Here is an 11,637-nt window from a genome sequence, read left to right on the forward strand (position 1 = left end):
TCGTGGGATTGATGGGCAGGCTTTGTGACAAAACAGTGGCATATAGGTATGGAAAAGTGCTTAAAATGGCCTAGGAGTGCTGTAGCCAAGGCCTTTCTAGGGGTGGCTGAGAGTTGCTACCGTTGCAGTAAGGAGGACAACCTCTAGCTCTTAGGTTTGAAAATCCAACATGTGGGGGAGTCCCTGGGCAGGGAAGCTCTGGGGTGTAAATCTGGAGGGGTTCTGGAGCCTGATGGAAACCCAAGGTTCTCCTGTCTAAACAAAATCAATAGCCCAAGCGAGGAAGAAGAGAATATATAGGAAGGGTTCAGTATTTATTTGGACAAACAGCTGCTTCAGGAAGGCTTTTAGGAATAAGCAAAAAGTCTTCAGGGGGTGTAAAAAATCCTAATAAGCCAGGAAATGTAGGGACAGGGAGAGTTTGCCAACTGTTCAAGCTTAGTTGCAAATTGCAAAGCAGAAGGTTCTTTTACATGTACATACAAGTCAGTAGGACAGAAAAGGAGTATAAATGTGGCTCCAGGATTAAATACCTGTTTTGTGTCAGATTTCAGTGAGGGAGATGCAAGGACAATGGCAAAATGGGTGGTGGGGGAATGCAGTTCATAGGCATCCATTGCTGTTGACAAGGTGGAAGTGAACCCAGCTTAGCTGACCCTCCGGGCTTGAGCCAGTCTCTGTGCTGAAGTCCTGGATAAAGGTGTATGAAATCCAGGATTTGTTCCTGTTTTTCATAGACCTACCCAATCAGGGTGATCTTGTGAGAGGGAAATGGCCGTCAATATGATGGACATAATTTTCAGTGCTCCTCATCCCCCCATGCCACTCTCCTTCTTTAGCATGAGTCTCAGTACTATACAAGTTACTAAAGCAAATTTTGATGGAAAAGCATACAGATATAGGGAAAAAATATGTATGACATGATGCCACCAAAAGTAGGTCACGCTAGACTGACGTAGTAGTCTTCTGTTGATAAGACATCTGCTAGAGTGTCCTCTTCCTAAAGCTTTGGTTGGACTAAAACTAGACTTCATTCATTAAACATGTGAACTAACATCAAAGGTTGAATTCCTTCCTGCACTAGCAAGTCAGCTCAAATTAAATTTGGGGATTTACTAACACAAAATGTTCTAAATGCCAAAAAGTTTAAGTGAATTTGAAAAGTATTTGGGCAAATTCATAACAGAAAAAATCAATGAGAGCTGTAAATAGGAAATAGCAACACTTTCTGGTACATTTTCTGTGTGCTTTCCTGGCTGTTACATGTCTGCTGTTGCCCCTTGGCAGTGGCAGGTTACTGGGCAGTAGGGACCTTTGATCTGACACATTTTGTCTATTTTTCTGTTCCTGTTAATTACAGAGGAGTGATTGGGAGTTGGGGGGAGTGGCGATGGTGGTGGACCACTGTGCCGAGAGGAGACTACCAGTGGGTTTGCAAAGGATCACTTTTGAAACTAATCTGGTTTAATACTGTCCTGAATCGTGATGTGAGTGTGACTGTTTCTAAAAGACGTATGCACAGCAGAAGTGGCAAAAGTTGGTCCAAGGGAAAGAGCAGAACATTTCATAGAAAGCTGGGAGACCTTGAGACCTGGCGTAGTTAGAGTTGGGGTGGAATCCAGTGGTATGAAATATAAGAGTTATAGGCTTGGCTATTTGTTACTCATAACTTTTAATAAGAGCAGCTCCTTGGAAGGAGCAGGGAGAGGGATGTTGGTGGGCAGGAGGACCAGCAGTTTACTGTCACCCTACAGGGCAGTGTCACTGGGGAGAAGGGAAGCCGGGAAGGAGGGACTCTAATTAGACACAGAGGTGAGCTGGGTGGGTGCTGGGAGAAACGGGAGTACTGATTTTGCAGAAGGAAACTGAAAGAGTTTGCTTTTTTAATCCAGCAGAAACAAAGGCTGAGAGGGGATATGATCCATGTCTATAAATACATCTGACGGTGAAAGCCAGTGAGGAAAAATTAGCTCAAGAGCAGATGGATGTAAAACGGGCATAAATACATTTTGGCTGGAAAATTAAAGTGTCCAGAGTTGTGAGGTTCTGGAAGAATTTGTTCTGGGTTTGCTGCTGTCAAAAAAAAAGTGCCTACTTTTAAGCCAGAAAAATGTGTGAATGTCATTAAATGATATGGTGCTTGCAATAGCACTAGCCTAGATTCAGGGAGCTGAGGTCATCTATATTAAAAAAAAAAAAGAAGAAAAGATACTTTCATTCACTTTATTGTTCTCTGTGTGTGAGTAAGAAAGTAGCCCAAAAGTGAACCAAAAATAGTCTAATGTCAGGTCTCATAAGCCTGTGTAAGCTAAAATATGTGTCACCATGAGTCATGAAGGTGCATGGAGATGCTGTTACCTGTTCTGTAAAAATCAAGAGGCCTTTCAAGGATATCTCTGCTGTTTTGAGGAAAGTCAGCCTGGTTCAATCTATTCTGCACACAAGCAAATGGAAGTTGCCCTGCCTGTGCTTGGAAAACACCCTGGGTTTTCCACAATGCAGCATCTTTCTCATCAAGTTGCATAGTGTAGTTGGCTTTGGAAATCTGATCAATAAACTTGACTGTCACAGAGAATCTTATTTTGTAAAATAAAATTGTGTCTCCCATAGTTGGACCCCTCTTAATAATAGCCTTGTCATGCTGTAGTTGTCTTAATTTACAGTTGCCTAGCTGGCTTTAAATCTCCAATGTGCCTTTTTCTAAAGGAGTTCTCAAAGTGATTTGCAAACTCTAGCGTGAAAACCTTGCTCTGGTTTTATCAGTTCTAATTTTAGCAACTTTCTGTTGTATAGAACATGGTGTCTGCCTTCAGTGTTTGTGCCTTCCAGTCCCCTGGAGCACTGCCGTGGTGAAACCAGCTTGGGTCACTAATCCTGTGTGCACAGCTACGAGGAGAAAATGGGTCTTTGAGGGTCCAAAATGTAAAGCTATAAACCAAAAGCAACAAACCCAACCTTTTAGGGCAGTTAAGATTATCGTCAGCAGGGCCCTCACCTTCATCATTAGTTTTTACTTTTTCTGAAAGATTTGGTTTAAAAAAAAACAAAACCAAAAAAACCAACCAACCAATAAAGAACAGGATTCTTTCCTGTGAAATAAATTCAGTGAAAACCCAGAGATGACTGTGATTTCTCTTCTTCACCGTCCACATAAGCTTTGCAGTAATTTGTGTCTTTTCAGAGTCTGACCCTTTAAATAATTGTTCTCCTCCCCCCCTGTGTAATTATTTGCTTTGTTGCCTGGAATTGGAGAATACTATTGCTCTTTGAATGTGTGTGCTGGTCTTGAGGGTTCCTGGGTTCTTCTACTTTTGCCTTAAAAGCTAGTGCAAATTTTTTTCCTTGTCCCTTTCTAGTCTTATGTGCTAAAAATGAGAAAGCGGAACTATTAAATTTTCATTAGACCTATAATGAGAGTGGCATGAGTGAAATGAACCTCTGGTGAAGGACGCTGTTTTGCAATGAAGAGCTGTAAGAGGTGAGGTGGCCTCGTAGAAGCCACGCTCATTTAGAATAATCACTTTTATTTAAAAAAAACAAAAAGAAAAACATAGTCTTGAATTATAGGGAGGGAGTAGAGGCAGGAAAGGAAAGAAAGTGGGGAGGAGGATTTTCTTCAAAAGAAACTTTGAGGTTTAGTGTTGGAGTAGGTTAGCCAAGCGTGGAGGTTGTCCCCTGTTAAGATGTACTGCTGCTGGTAGGAGTGGTGCCTTGCATTAGCCAAATGGCAGGCTGTGGTTTGGTGATGTGGACTCTGAGCATTTGCTTTAAATTTATGCATATTACTTAATTAATGTTTCAAATTTCACATCTCTCTAAATGGCAGTGTTTTGAAATCTGGAAAAAAAAAAAAAGGTTTGTTAAGCATCCTTGGTTTTTTCTCTCTCCCACATTGGTGAGGGAGCTGTTAATACTCGTTTGCTTCTTTATTTGAACCTTTTTTTCTGGCGAGGGAGATTTGAGCAAGAGAGATACTGGTATAATTCTCCACTGGCTTTGCTTAGCTAGGGGAGTTGATCTGGAGATTTTATCAGATTTCCATTTCCAGAGCTGGAGACTAAGAAGGGATTGCAAGCATAGTTTGCTTGGCCAGGCTGAATATTGGCTTTTGTCTAAGTGGGTCAGGAAAGACTGGGGGGAAAAGAGGTGTTTTCAATAGAAAAGAAATTCAAATTGTCAGGAGGGAGACCTCAGTTAATGAGAAATTGCACATCATCAGCTTTGGAAAAACCTGTATGGAAATAATTTATGCTGTTTAATTTCTCTGTTCTTTGCAGGTGTTCCTGTTTGTATGCAGAGGTCCTTCGCATTGTTGTCTCTGCAACCCAGCCTGGTAGTCTGTGTGCTCTTAAGTAGAAGCTATAGGGAGCATAATGCAGATGACTCAAATATCTTGTGAAATTCCATTACAGGGAGGTAGGGATATTCTCCACAAACACTTTATTTTTTTTCTGGCTGTTTATCTATCAGTCAGTCAATTGAAATGCATTAGGGATAGTTCAAGAAATTTGATGGGGTTCTCGGTATGCCACCCTGGGCAAACTAGTGTTACTGATAATAGGGGAGGCTGTGGTCAAGGGGTATTAATTTTAAATGTCTCTCTTAATGACTAGTTTCAAATTTTTATTATAGGATGCTTCTTGCATATCAGACATTGGATAACTATCAGTTGGGGCAAAATACCCGTGTAGATGATGGTTAATATTATGTGTTTAGGATACTGAGAAACTATTTCGTTCTTGGTATAGACCACATCAACCATTGATTTATTCAGATATCTTAATTCTCAAATCTTGCTTAAATTGAAAGTAAGATGTTTTGAAGCACGGGCTTTTTTCTTCTAGGGCATAGTGCTTGTGACAACTGGGGAGTTAATTTGGGGATGGGCTGGTAGAGGGTGTAAGTGATGGTGCTCAGGGTAAGAGACAGAAGTCAGTGCTTTTAATTTAGAAAGACGTCTTAAATGTTTCCTGAATGTCCCTGGTTACCTGAACTAGAGTAAGATAAATAAACAGATACAACTTCCTCATTAAACACCTATCTTTTTCTTGTTAGTGACTCTCTCATATTTCTCTCGAGGTAAGCATCTTGTTTCTTTAGACTGACAATGGATTTCTAATGGATTCTGAGCTCAGCACCCAACCTAGTGTAACCACCTTGGTATCAGTGTGAGGCTACCTGCAGTCCCCTTCCTCAGGGGATCAGGTGGGGAAAAATAATAGTGGAGATGAATGTGAAGTATTCCTGGCTTCATGTGTTGTGAGTAGGCTGGAGCTGAAGTGATAAGCCTGCATCAGACAAGACAAGCTCCTCATGGACTTGCTCAATACTGTGTCATCAGTGTGTGGACCACCCTTTGGGTTGTGGTTTAAGTCTTCCAACGTACACAGATGCTAGGTTAAAGTGTATGAAAGCCAGGAGACATCACATGCTTGGGAATTACATGGAACCATAGGTCTCTATTATCTCTTCAAGCACTGGAGACATTTGGAAGAAAAATAAAAGCAGATTTTAAAATCAAATTTTCATCTATTGAGAATGAGCAACAAACTCATAAATACAACCAGTATGTCTCAATTGCTGCACTTTGGAATCAAAATGCATAATTGTGTATCTATTTTAAAGTGTATTAAATTTGAACTTAGTTTTGACGTGAAACTAGAGAGCATTGTAAATTCTTTAAGAGTCAATTGATACTTTAAAGGATCAATTAAATTCTTCCTTAGAAGGGAGGAATGGTTGCAAGGATGACACTTCATTTAACATTTCTAAACAAAAATGAACGTTAAATGTGACTTGGAGATTACTTGGGAATTAAGAATTTGTGCTTCTGAGCAATTCCACATAATCTAAGTAAAATAGATGATATGATTATGTGATATGTCAGTGATAGCAAAAACAGGACTAGCTGTCTTGGTGTAAGCCCTTCTTAGACCAGTACAGAGCTGGTTACTTAAAATAATCTTTTATCTGTCTCTGGGCTGTTTATTACTGCATTGGATTTGCTCTGACTGACACTAACAAAACAATTGCAAGCCAGCATATGTTCTCTCCTCTGTATGAATTGGGCAGTTAAAAACTATTTAATAAGACAGTATCTTAACAGCATTGAAATTAATTTAATAGCACGTGCTTGTAAATATGTTTAATATCTCCTGCTTTAGCATGTGGTGAAGGGAATATAGTTACATTATTGGCTAAATGTATCTGGAGGGGTTTTGGCCATATGTTTCTAAATCTGTTTTAATGTAATTATCCCTATTAACTAAAAAAATAAAAAAATATTCCCTCCGAGTTGATTGACATTCTTCACAGTAAAGCACCCTCATTGCTGATTAGAGGTGTGGAAATAGTAATTTGTTCTAGCATTTAGAAATTTGATTAGACCTCTAATGAAATGGAGCGCCTACACGCTGTCTAAATATTCTACCTGACACCAGTTGGATCTCATCCAGCGTGGAAGAACACTTGAAATGTTGCTTTATTACAATATGTTTAGTGTCTTGAAATCAACTGCGCTGCCTGCATGCAAATACCCACTGGCTGGTCAGCAGGCAGAGTGAACCTGGACCCTCCCTGCAGATCAGCATCAGGATTTGATTATTCCGCTGAGCACTCTTGCCTTACTGCAATAACTACCTTAGAGTTGGAAAATTAAGGCAACTGTTTATGTGGAAGCACCCGTGCTACTGACTCTGTAAGCTGACTTTAGAGTGGCTGCACACATACATATATGTATATATATATATATACACACTATTTATACACAGTATAAAGTGTATATGAGGTAGAAGCACGCTGTTAAAGTTCACAAGTTGTCACTGTTCTCATGTAGTAATAAGTGGATAACAACCCACTATAAATGAAAATTTAAAGTTAAGGCACCACACTTCTCTCCCCATTACGAGCTGGCTTGTCCTGTTCCCTCCAAAGGCTGATTGAAACACCCATGGGGCGCTGTGGCAGCTGTTCTAGCACCCGTGTTTTAAATCCTCTTTAACTCAGTTGCAGCAGCTTTCGCTCAAGAGCACTCCTGCTACAAAACTCTGCATCAGGACGCTTCGTTAGCATCCTGCAGTGGAAACTTCCAGTCCCTGGCGGTAGGAAATGCACTGAGACAACGCTTCAGGTGCGTCACGTTCGTTAGTCAACAGTTCATTTTCACTGGTTAGCTCCTCCCTCTGCAATACAGAAGATAAGCTCTGATGCATCTGAGCTAGAATCAGATACAGCCTTTTGTCTTCTTCCTTGTAGTGTTTTTAATTCTGTTTCTCCGCCGTATTTAATACTGCTACATTTTGCAGTCTCCACATTTAAACAAATACAGAGGAAGTGTGGAACCAGAAGAACTCCCAACTAGTTCATGCTGCATTAATGCTTCAGGAGACTAAAGCAATTTTTGTAATCTTCTGTTCCCTCCAGAAAACCCAAACAAACAGTTCAATTATATTAGTATTTTAAGTTTTGTGTTACTGGGGAAAGATTGAATGAGGCAGTAACACCAGCAATCGTGTACGTAGAACCTGCTTTGAGTTAGGTGACTTTTATTCCAGCAATTTATAACTTGTCTTGCTTCAACACTAGTGCTTCACAAGTAGTTAGAAGAAAAGGTGTGTTGGTTGAAAAGGTCAACTGTAAGTGTAATTAAAGGCTGAAGGAGCCTGCAGCCGGCATTGCAGTTCTTCAGGAGAGATGGAGCTTGATGCTTGTTACATCTGAGCAGAGGACGAGTGGAAAGAGAGCAGACTGCACCACGGGAGGGTATGCTGGAGCCGTCTTTCACATGTGGCTTTGAAAAGCAGAATGGGAATGGAGGCAGAAGGAAGGTCTCCCTCCATACCCCTGCTCTTTAGGTCACTTATGCAAAATGTGTTAGATAAAGCTGTAGTTACTTGACCTATTTATCCAACAGAAACTTGCAGTACGAGCAAAAGCAGTTTGACTATCCAGTGCTGTTGCTGTTTTGTATGGGACACTCCTTTGGGTTAAACTGTGCCTCATGTACACTTACAGGCAGCATCCAGCCATCCAACGTGAGTAATTTGTCAGTCTCTGGTGCCAGTTCTTGTTTCCCTGGGAAGCTGGAATACCCATTGCATGGTCTAACTTGGGTCTGTACAGAGCTAAGTTGGGTGCAAATAAAGGCTGTGAAAGTGTCTCTTAGGAGCTGATCTTGGATGCAAAGGTCTCAGTCTGGGTTTGGTGACTTCATTCAGAAAAAGGGCAAGTAGACTGGAACGGAGTGGAGGGTCTCATCAGGTTAAACACTCCTCTGTAGCCACAATACAGTCTGTATTCAGGCAGGGTATAAAATAAGTGGATTTATTATTTCTCTAGTACTTGCTGGTGATTGTTTTGTAGAGTCATTAAGTTACTAAAACGTAGCCAGAAGTCCTCTTAGGCAGTAATCTGAGGAGACAGTAACGCCTGTCAGCTCTGAGGCTGTAGGTAAATCTGAAGTTCTGCCAATCTGCTGGCCTGGACGGCTGTAGAGACCAGGAATAGCTGATCTATCTCTGGACACGTCTCTATTTATGTGCAATAAATCTTCTGTAACAGTTCAGAGTCTTCATTTTTAAAAATCAGCATCTCTCTTAAGCTTTGTCAGGAAAATACATTTGTACCTGAGGTCTTTGCTGCCACCAGCTCAGCCTCCAAATCTCAGTTTTGGAGATTGTATCACAGTAATGACTCACTTTGGTAGGATGTAGCTTAAGATGCAAAATATTCTTAAAAAAAAAAAGGGAAGAAAGAGGAAGAAACTGCCTGACTGCAAATATTGTTATGATCATTCCCGCAAGTCAGTGGCTTTCGAATGTGCTTCTGAGATGAAACCTTTCCTCTGTCGATCTCTTGCCCAGACCTCTCCCAGATTCATCAAGCATAAAACAGTTAGCATGTCAGCTCCTGCTCATGGTAAAACAGTCTCCAGCCTTTGCAAACAAGACTTCTTGGAGAAATAATTTGCTCTAATTGGTGTCTATTTTAGGATTTCCTATCAGATGAAGAATCAAAAGGGCTCACCCGTGGTATTACATCTGTGGCCCTAGCACCTATAAGAATTCTCTGTATTTCTTTCAAGGAGACTGTGTAAGGAAACTTCTTTCAGTAAACTCGGAGGCATGGTGTAGGTACCACCTCCTTCTGCAAAATGCTTACGAGTCAACTAATCAAAAAAGGCTTTAACTTCTGGCTTAGACAGCAAGGTGCTTGCTCTTGGAAATTGTACCTTTAGGCTAGAGGTAAAGCGCGTTAGTCAGGGAGATTTTATTTTTTGTCTGGCACGTTCTTTCTGTTTGAGTCATCAACCAAAGAAAGATGGCAAAAAAAAAGGTGCTTCTCTTAGAGCAGGAGGACATTGCTGCTTGTGGATATCCAGAGTGGCTATCCCTTTCCAGGCAGAGCTGTGAGAACAGCATCAGCGTTCCTTAGGTTATTTGACCTATAACAAAGATACTCAGTGGTCATCAATTGTGCATGAGCATTCGTCTGAAAAACTTGTGCCAAGGGGACTTCCAGGTTTTTTAAAAGCTTTTCAGTGGGTTAACTTTTAAAATTTTAAGGAACGTCAGCCACAAGTTCTGTTTGTTAAAAGCTAGAAACCTTCTGTCAGCCTCGTGTTTTAATATTTTTATGTCAGCTTGAATTTTAATGTGAACAGCTTAACTAAAGTTCTTCATAGTGAGGTAGCATAGCCAATGTCTGCTTACGTTCTTCCAGGTAGATACCATCAATCCAAACAAACATCAGCTGCCCATCAAGTGAGTAGGGAGGGTACATATTTATATTACCTTCATGTTTTAACTCTTCAGGGCTTTTTTTCCTTCACCTTTTGAGGTCTAAATTGACATTACTTCCGATGAGGCACATTCAGAAAGGGGGGAAAATAACATTTGCTTCCTAAACACAGTGTTAGTAAATAATTGAACTGTAATGTACTCAAGCTTATGAAGCAAATTATATGATACCACCTGTGCTGAACAGACAGTGTAGGAACGTGCTCACCCAGGGACTAAGGAGCTCCATAATGTGGGCTGCATCTTTTAGACTGGATTAGCACAATGTTTGGGTCTACAACAGTCCAGTTTAGGTAAAATGTCTCCTTGTTTGGGTGATGCCAATTCCTATGTCTATTAGAAAATAGGTTTCACTGTTTTAATAGCATTTATAGAGTAAGTAGTGTTCTGCAGATCTAAAACTCAGATGGAAACTCAGTGTTCTGTCTGACAGCAGCCAGTGCAAGGAAGAGGACACAAAATGGAGCAGGTTCATCGTGACACTCCCTTGGCACTGTCTCCCAGGTATTTGCAATTTGAAAACTTCCTGAGCTGGAGGTGGTTTCTCCATATTTAATAACCATTCTTGTGTTTCTCTTCCAAGAGCTTGAACGATTCCCTTTTAAACACATGCTGACTTCAGGTGTCTGCAGAATTTTACAGCAAGGATTTCCACAGCTTAGTTGCCATTGTGGAAAAGGTTAAGTACCTCTGCTTGAGCTTGTCACCTACTGGTTGGTTCCTAATCCTTTTATTGAAGGTGGTAAAAGCATATTATGCATGGACTGTGACAGACAGGAGGCAATCAATTAAAATATCTTGACATACTCATGACAGCAAGCTCAGCAGTTCCGAGTTACTTTCTAAGACTCAAGCTACTGTGTTTCACAATCCTATGTGAAGAAGATGGCAGAAGGCTAGCTGGGGGGCTCCAGTACTGAGCTGAGCACATTTCCTTCTCTTATCTGGGTGAGAAGATTTGTTTTTCTGAATTTTGGCAAGTTACTTCCATTACTCTTAAAATAGTTCCTACACACAGATTTAAAATAACTGCTGTGATCATTTTGTACATAAAATGTGTGGGGAAAGCAGTTTGAAAACCCATGCTCCTGCCATCTGCTTGTCTTCCCTATGTCTCAGAATAGAATTTGGTTTTATATAGTACCTGGTAAGTGAAAGGTGCTTGGGAGCATGTTTCTGTAACAGCATATTCTGGGACACTGTTTATTTGCTCAGCAGTAGTTTTTATCGAGCTGAAAAACAGCGAGAGCTGTAACCAGGCAGTGACATTGCATGTTGAAATACTTGGTGTAAAGCAGTGGAAGTGCCTGAGAAGCAAGACTGTATGGTCTGAGATCTCATAGCTACAGGTCAAATAGCTTTTCACATCCTCAGATCCTCAGCCTTTGCCTTCTTGAGTTAAACTCTGTGGTTGATTTCCACTCTTTGCTGGATTTTTCAGTGTTTGGTAGATAGTAAACGTAGTGTTTGACAACAGTCCCGAGCATTGCTTGACTAACACCTCAGCCAGCAAAATACCTTCTCTGGCTAGAACATCAGTGCAGCCTTATTGCTTCTGATAGCCTATCATGTAAATAGTTGGAGCTGGGAAGGAAACAATTTTAGTGAACTGGTGCAGAGGTCAGAGCCCAGCTTCCTGCCATGGAACTGCGGGAGGATTGAGATGCTAATCAGAGGAGGATATTGTTATTATTTTTTCCATTGAAGTGCAAAGGTAGGACTCTGTCCTTGCTGTGAGCAGATCTCTTTATGATACTCTTCAGTCTGAACTGTCTGTCTTCATCATTTCAACTGAAAACTCAGCAGCAGCTGAATTAAGGTTTATCAGGTTTCTCAAGCA

The sequence above is a fragment of the Antrostomus carolinensis genome, unplaced genomic scaffold (genome assembly GCF_000700745.2).
Source record: "Antrostomus carolinensis isolate BGI_N321 unplaced genomic scaffold, ASM70074v2 scaffold5354, whole genome shotgun sequence".
NCBI classification, from domain to species: Eukaryota; Metazoa; Chordata; class Aves; order Caprimulgiformes; family Caprimulgidae; genus Antrostomus; species Antrostomus carolinensis.